The sequence below is a fragment of the Protobothrops mucrosquamatus genome, unplaced genomic scaffold (genome assembly GCF_001527695.2).
Source record: "Protobothrops mucrosquamatus isolate PMUCROS unplaced genomic scaffold, P.Mucros_1.0 scaffold2881, whole genome shotgun sequence".
NCBI classification, from domain to species: Eukaryota; Metazoa; Chordata; class Lepidosauria; order Squamata; family Viperidae; genus Protobothrops; species Protobothrops mucrosquamatus.
Genome location: NW_015388909.1, coordinates 33,126 through 40,905, shown reverse-complemented (window position 1 = coordinate 40,905; position 7,780 = coordinate 33,126). Strand labels below are relative to the sequence as shown.

General features: G+C 45.5%; 1 pseudogene; it reads right to left on the bottom strand.

Annotated features, from left to right (window-relative positions):
* LOC107296588 overlaps positions 1-6,965 on the bottom strand; it is a 106,106-nt pseudogene extending 99,141 nt beyond the window's left edge.
* Positions 6,966-7,780: the final 815 nt, after the last annotated feature.

Genomic DNA, 7,780 nt, shown 5'->3' with positions numbered 1-7,780 from the left:
TTTGGATTAAGATTTGGTGGAATATTCAAAATATTTTTAAGAAAAAGATAAAGTTTACACCGCAGTTATTTTTGTTAGGCATTATGGAAGATTTGGATGTTAAAGAAATGAATTTGATGTTGAATCTTATAACAGCTGCAAGATTATTGGTAGCCCAATTTTGGAAGAAGGACTCTTTGCCTACTATAGAAGAATGGACACTTAAAGTGTCAAATTTAGCGGACATGGCTAAAATTTCCGCTTATTTGAAAGATCAGTCACAAGAAAGATATATCTCAGTCTGGAGAAGATGGATAGATTATATTCAGAATAAATATGGGACTAAAAAGTTTCATTTGGGTTATGAGTAAACTCTAGAGTATTGTTATTATTAATAGTTTATTTTAATGGAATTTTTGTTAGTTTTAATTATATGATATTATTATTATTTTTAATATTAGTATTGTATTGTTTAATACTTAGGTGATGAATATGTCTAATTTTAATTTGTTTAAATTTGTGTTAAAGGGGAGTTAAAGCGCATTATGGATTTGGTTACTTTAATAGTTGGTTAATGTTAGATAGATTTTGATTATTATATTTGTAACCCTGTGTTCAGCTCTGGGAAGTGGGGGAGGGGGAGGGCGGGGTTTTGGGGTGGATATGGGGGTTTATACTGTAATCTTCATAAAACTTTTAATAAAAAAGAAAAGAAAAAAAGAATACCCAGCAACTAAAAAAACCCCCAACTACAAGAGCAGGCATGCACCGGCAATGGACAAGGAAACCTATTGACATCAAAGGCCCAACTCACAATGAACCAGACACCCCCCTACACCATATGAAGCGCTTAGAAGGAACGACGCCTCACACATACACACGAACACAAGTTGACCAACACCCGAGGGATCCCACCACCACCACCATCACCACCACCACCTTCACCCCCCCACCCGTCTCTACCCCAAAAGCACGTGGATACCCCCGGAGAATGGGTAGAACACGGAGCCACAAACGGTCTCCGTGAGGAACAACATCCCCCAGGCATGGGCAAAGGGGAGATATTCAGGGACTAGAAGATCCCCCCACCTTGGGGGTGCGTACACACTCCCGAGGATCAAGGAAGTTGATGGTTGGCAACGAGGAGACGACCAACAGACTGAGAACTCTTCCAAACCCCCCATGTGGGGAAGAAGGGGAGAACCAGCCTGAAGGGATGACGGAGCAGACATGCCCGACAGCACATCCCATACCGATGGTCCGGTTGAGGCGGCAGGGATTAGGAGCGGATCCCCATAACACCTTAGAAAGTATCGCCAACATAAACAAAAGAAGGGGAAAAGTAAATGTGAGAGGAGACAACAGCTGTGGGATTGACAAACCTCCCGATGAGGGGGAGGGATTGGAGAATAGGAGCCAAGGGGAGATGCTTAGAGCAAAGCCCCGTAGCAGGAAGAATGACAATGGGAATGCAAATGACGGACAGAGAGGAGGAGAGGACGGAAGAAAGGGTATTACTAGGGAGGAATGTGAGAAGAGGAAACAACTTAAAGAGGCAGTATTCACAGGCGAGCAAAGAAAGAAGACAAAAAATCCCTCTGAGTCACGATTACACGAGAAGGGAGGGGGCAATAATGCACACACATGTAAGAAAAGTAGAGAGAATGCAGGCAATGACACACAAACCACAACCAAAGTGCAGATTGGCCAGTCAGGACCCGTGACGCGATCTAGGAAAAACTTTCTATATATATATATAGAATTGAAATCTCTTACACGATACAGTGTAAGATGGTAACACTTACATGGCTTCACCAGTAAATGAAAGATGGGGACCTTCCAAGAGGCTTTCTAGTTCTATAGGCATGAACATAAGAGAACTAATGGCACCAATGATGAGATCACCAGGTTGGAAATAGTTGTGAGAAATAGGGAGAGGATCACTAATAATGCAATTTCTCACATCACATTTCCAGACCATATGAGATAAAAGCAAGAGTAAGATAATCATTATGCCAGATGTATATCTATAGAAGAGTTTGTATGATATTTTAGAAACTTCAAAAATATATTAACATAATTTGCCTTACTATGCCATTCTCGCACAATTATTCTGAAACCTTGAATGCAAATCATTCAATCTACATATGAGGACAGCCAGGGAATATTTATACTCTTCATAAGGTTTCAGTCCTTACTGGATATAACTTTGCCAGAGAGGCTTTAACAACAGGCAGAATTAATAACAATGTTTTTGATAATTATAGCAATAATTGTCTTTATATTTAGTTTTCTACAGATGAAGAAGACAATATTTTTTAAAAAAACAGAGTTAATTTTTTTTTCTAATTAACATTCCTTTGTAAATAGCAAAATTAATTTCATTAACCTACCAGACCTTCCCTTCATAGGAATGCTGAGTATTTATTATTAAGGATAATAGTAGATAATGTGTGGATTTGACAAAATAAGAAGATAAAGGTAATTTGAATTGGAAACCTATTGAGACTTAATTGGGACTAAAAAGAGAAAAGCAAAACAGAAAAAAGGAGAAGACTGCCTTTTATTTTTCACCATAGTAATTGTCAATCACAAGAAAAACTATCAATTTAGGAGAAGAATGGAGTGGTAACTACTCCATTCCACCACATTTATTTTTATTTGTTCATACGAGACAACAATTTATTTCAAATGGTTTGCTTCTAGAAAAACTTTTGGTGATTATTTTAGACCCCTTCAGACTGAACACAAATATAATTTCAGAATGACTTTATTACATAGGAATCTAGAAAATATTAAATTCTTTGATGACTGTAACTTATTTAAATGAATAATGTTTCTGACATGCAACAGTTCAACAGAGCTAGGAGTGCTGTTGATTTTCATTGATACTCAGTGTTAAGTCCTTGGTTAAGCAATGATGGAGAGGCAGACATGCTGTTGTAACAGAAACCTTCTTTATTTCAGCTCCGAACTCCTGAGACCAAAACGGAGGCTCGCAGGCCTCTTGCGACTCTCTCTACAGCAACAGAAACTGTCCGGGTAAACTTGCTACTTCTTTCCGCGCTCTTGGTGCCTTGCGCATGTGTGCAGGCTGGCAGAGCGCCTTGCGCATGCGCGCAGGCTGGTACCGGTTTGTCTGGCCCCGGGCAGCTTACAGCAGCCCGTTGCCATGACAACGTCTGAGCCTGCTGCCGCAGGCTCAGGACACAACACCCCTTCACCCCCGGATGAAACTTGCCCACATACATGCACATACGTGTGAGCATGTCTGCAACCCTTGATGGAACGTGGTACCTTAGACATACATAACATATATGTGGATTGCTTGGTTAGCCTAAGGCACCTAAATGGTACCATGCTATTATTTTGAAAATATTCGCCAACACTCCCATACCTTACTAGCAGGTTGACAACAACCTTACAAAATCCTCTAGGTACTGTGGAGGCCGTTTGTTACGTTGCGACCTCCTCAGCTCCGAGGAACTTTCCACGCTCCCTTGTGTACAAGGTGTGGCGGGGCTGACCCTTCTTTGATACCCTGGTGTTCCTGGTGACCTGGCTCCTGTTGCCTGGCCTGCTTGCTTGCCCACCGGGCTACACAGACCAGGACTTTGCTCTCTGCCACATCGTGGCGATCTGTCTACAGCCATACTACCAGGGCTCTCAGGATGCCATTCCCCATCACTCGGAACTGTAGAATTCTCCAGGTCCACAATGGACCAATCTTGGTTGCTCGGGTGTTCACTTCCACGCCCTGTGACCGGGTTGTCTATGGCTTCTTCAGTGCCCCAATACCCAACCACCCCGGGGTCTGTGCCAGATGAACCAGAGTCATGATTCACCTCTCTGGCTACTTCTCCTTGTACAGACTTCCTTCTGGAAGCAATTGCAGTATTTGACCAGTTCCATTGATTATGTGCCAGCTCTCTTGTACAGTTTGAGTTGTGAGGACGCTACCTGTTAATCTCCCTGTCTGGAGTACTGATTTGGGTTTGTGGACTGTTGGAATACCCCCTGGGTGACTCCCTGGCTGGAGTATGTGGTGATTGCTGTACTGGTTCATGTTCCCATGGATTCCCATTTGTCACACTTGCGGAACCCTGAGACAGACCTTCCCTTGGCCCCTCCTGGTCCCCCTCCCCCCCCCAGAGAAAACCCCGGCGTAGGAGAAGAAGAGTCCATTCTTTTCCGCAGCTGGTCAATATGCCGCCACAGGATGCGGCCGCCCTCCATGGAAACCTCATAAGACAGAGGCCCAGTAACCTTGCAGACGACCGCAGGAATCCAAGGATGACCAGGACCGTAATTCCTGGTCCAAACCGGGGCACCCACTGTCAAACACCGCGGCGCCCGTTGTTGAGACTCCAAGGGTGCCAACCTATCAGGATGCAACCTGTCCAGTTTAGTGGTCAGTCTGCGACCCCAACGGAGTTCTGCTGGACTTTTCCCAGTAGCAACTGATGGAGTGGTGCGGTGCGCAAGAAGAAAGTCAGCCACCCTGTGGTGCCAATCCCTGTAAGTCAGCTTCTTCAGGGCGTCCTTGGTGACGCGCACCATCCTTTCAGCCATGCCGTTGGTGGAAGGGTGGAAAGGAGCCGATGTCGCATGCCGGATCATGTTGGCTTGGAGGAAAGCCTGGAACTCCGCCGATGTGAACTGCGGGCCGTTATCTGAAACTAAGACATCTGGCAAACCGTGAGCTGCAAAAATGCCTCGCAACACCTGGATGGTCCTGGCAGTAGTAGTGGACGAGACAGGCACAACTTCCAGCCACTTTGAATGGCTATCCACAAGCACCAAGAAGAATTGCCCCTGAAACGGCCCAGCATAGTCCACGTGGACACGTGACCATGGCATAAGTGTTTCCTCCCACCTGTGTACTGGGGCCTGTGTCATTTCTGGCCGTGAACGCTGGCATAGGTGACACCCATGCACATGGGCCTCTATATCCCTGTCTAGTCCCGGCCACCACAGGTGACTGCGTGCAAGTGCCTTCATCCGGACTATGCCAGGATGGCCCTCATGGAGGGAAAACAAAATCCTGGACCTCAGCGAGGCAGGAATGACCACCCTGCTGCCCCACAGCAAGCAACTCTTAAAGGTGGATAACTCATGCCTCTTGAGCCAAAAATTGTGGAACTCAGGGCCCAGGCTTCTGTCAGGCCACCCCGATAGAACCCAGGAGAGCACACGAGTAAGTGTGGCATCAGTGGCGGTTTCAGCCGCCACATCCCTCGCGTTAAGTGGAGATTCAGGCAGCTCCTGAATAGACAGAAGATTAACGGCAGGAGCGGGGTCAGCCTCAACTGTTGGTAGGGGTAGCCTACTGAGACCGTCTGCATGGCCCATTTCCTTACCAGGTTTGTGAATTAAAGAATAGTCATAGGCTGACAAAAAAATAGACCACCTTAACATTCTAGGGGAAATGATCTGGGGAGTTTGTTTACTGGTGTTAAACAATCCCAACAGCGGTTTATGGTCAGTGTAGACTGTGAAGTGCCTGCCATATAAGAAATCATGGAATTTTTTAACACCTGCCACTATGGCCAAAGCCTCTCTGTCTATTTGAGCGTAATTGCGCTCAGCAGAAGACAGGGTCCTAGAATAGTAAGCAACAGGAACCTGGGTTCCATCAGCATTCAAATGGCTGAGAACAGCACCCACCCCATAAGGGGAAGCATCACAGGCGATGCATACAGGTAATTTCTCATTGAAATGAGCAAGTACATCATGAGATGTAAGCAAGGTCTTGACCTCATTGAAACTCCGTTCGTGGACCGTGGTCCACTGCCAGACTGCCTGCTTGTCTAAAAGCCTATGTAGAGGCTCAGCCACAGCAGCCTTGTGAGGTAGAAAAGCATTGTAAAAATTAAGAAGACCTAGAAAAGCCTGCAGTTCACCCTTTGACTTAGGACGAGGAGCCTGCTGTATTGCCTTTAACTTAGACTCAGCGGGGTGAATGCCTTGGGCATCTATTCTGAATCCCAAAAAAATCTGTAGAAGTGACCCCTATTTTGCACTTGTTTTTCTTGAGCTTTAAACCTGCTCTTCTGAAACGCAACAGCACAGCCCTCAATCTTTCTGCTAAATTTTGTATGGATTCTCCAGCAATGAGAACATCATCGAAATAAGGGCAGACACCAGGAATGCCCCTTAGTGTGCTCTCCATGACGCTTTGGAATATGCCTGGTGCGACATTTACCCCAAATTGCAGTCTTTTAACTCTGAATGCACCCCTGTGCGTTACAATTGTCTGTGCCTCAGCAGCTGCTTTATCAACAGGTAACTGTTGATACGCCTGAGCCAAGTCAAGCTTTGCAAAAATCTTCCCTCCTTTAAGTGAAGCCAGAATGTGACTGACTACTGGGACGGGGTATGCGTGCTGTTGTAATGCCTTATTAATAGTGCACTTATAATCAGCACATATACGGATGTCCCCGTTAGCCTTAAGAGGCGTGACTATTGGGGTTTCCCATGGACTTGAATCCACAGGCTCTAAAATGCCTTGTTGGATCAGCTTATCCAACTCAGCATCAATTTTTCCTTTTAAAGCAAAAGGCACTCTTCTAGCCTTTACCCTAATAGGTGTGATGTTGGGGTCAAGTCTCAATGAAACTGGAGGCCCCTTGTAGGATCCTAGCTGTGAACTAAACACATCTGCAAATTCCTTGCAGACTTCTGCTAGGCTTTGTGTTTGCAAGCTGTGTAATCCCGTGACTTGAATTCCCAAAGCCTCAAACCAATCGAGCCCTATAAGACTCGTTCTGTCCCCCCCCCACAACCAACACATCTAGGGGACCCTCAAAACTCTTGTGTAGCACTGTAAGGGTGGCCTCCCCCTTTACACACACCTTAGAGTTTTGGAAGTCTGTCAAAATTATATTGGAAGGCCTCAGTTTTGTCTGAAACCCACTGCTATTGCAAATCTTCCTGAATGTATGAAGGGAAATAATTGAAAGAGCGGACCCCGTGTCCAGCTCCATAACTAAAGGAATCCCTTGCAGTCTCACCTTAAGAGACAACTTCTTTTTGAGCGGTTTGTGTGTGCCTGTTCTACAAACACTTCTGCGTGACGCACAGAAGCCCACCCTGTTTTGGCTGGGGACCTTGGTACCTTTCAGATGCAATTCTTCTCGATGTTGTACCTTCTTTTGTCCTAGGCAAACAGCTGCTATGTGGCCTTGTCTTCCACACGCTCTGCAGACGGCTGAACGAAACTTGCAGTCGGCCCTCTTGTGGCGACCTCCACACCCGAAGCACTTGAGCCCTATTGAAGCTTTGTCTTTGCTTTCCTTTTTCTTCCTTAAAGTAGATGGGAAAAGATGATCCACCTCTTCTTCAGGATCTTCCTCAGCGTCTTCCTGCGCTTCTTCCAGGTGCACAGAAGCTTCTTCTGCACCGTTCTTGTTAGGCCGCATGTGCCTGACTGCCCCGCCTGCCGCCTCTTCAGCTGTGACCTCTCTCACAGCATCTTGGAACGACAAGTCTTTTTTTGCAAAAAGTTTTTGTTGTAGGCCTCTGTTCCTTAACCCACATACAAAACGGTCCCTGAGCCTCTCTTCTAAATCCTTATATTCACATGGTTTGGCTGCTCTTCTTAATGCTGCAATAAATTCTTTGGCTGATTCTCCTGCTTTCTGATCTCTCTGTTCAAAATTATGTCTCCAAGCAATTATAGACATCTCTGGTTGGAAATGTTCCCTCAGTAAATTCTTCAAGTCTGTGTAATTTACAGACTCTAGAGGAGCAGGGGCTGCCAAGTTCTCTGCAATCTCAAATACATCTTGACCACATACAC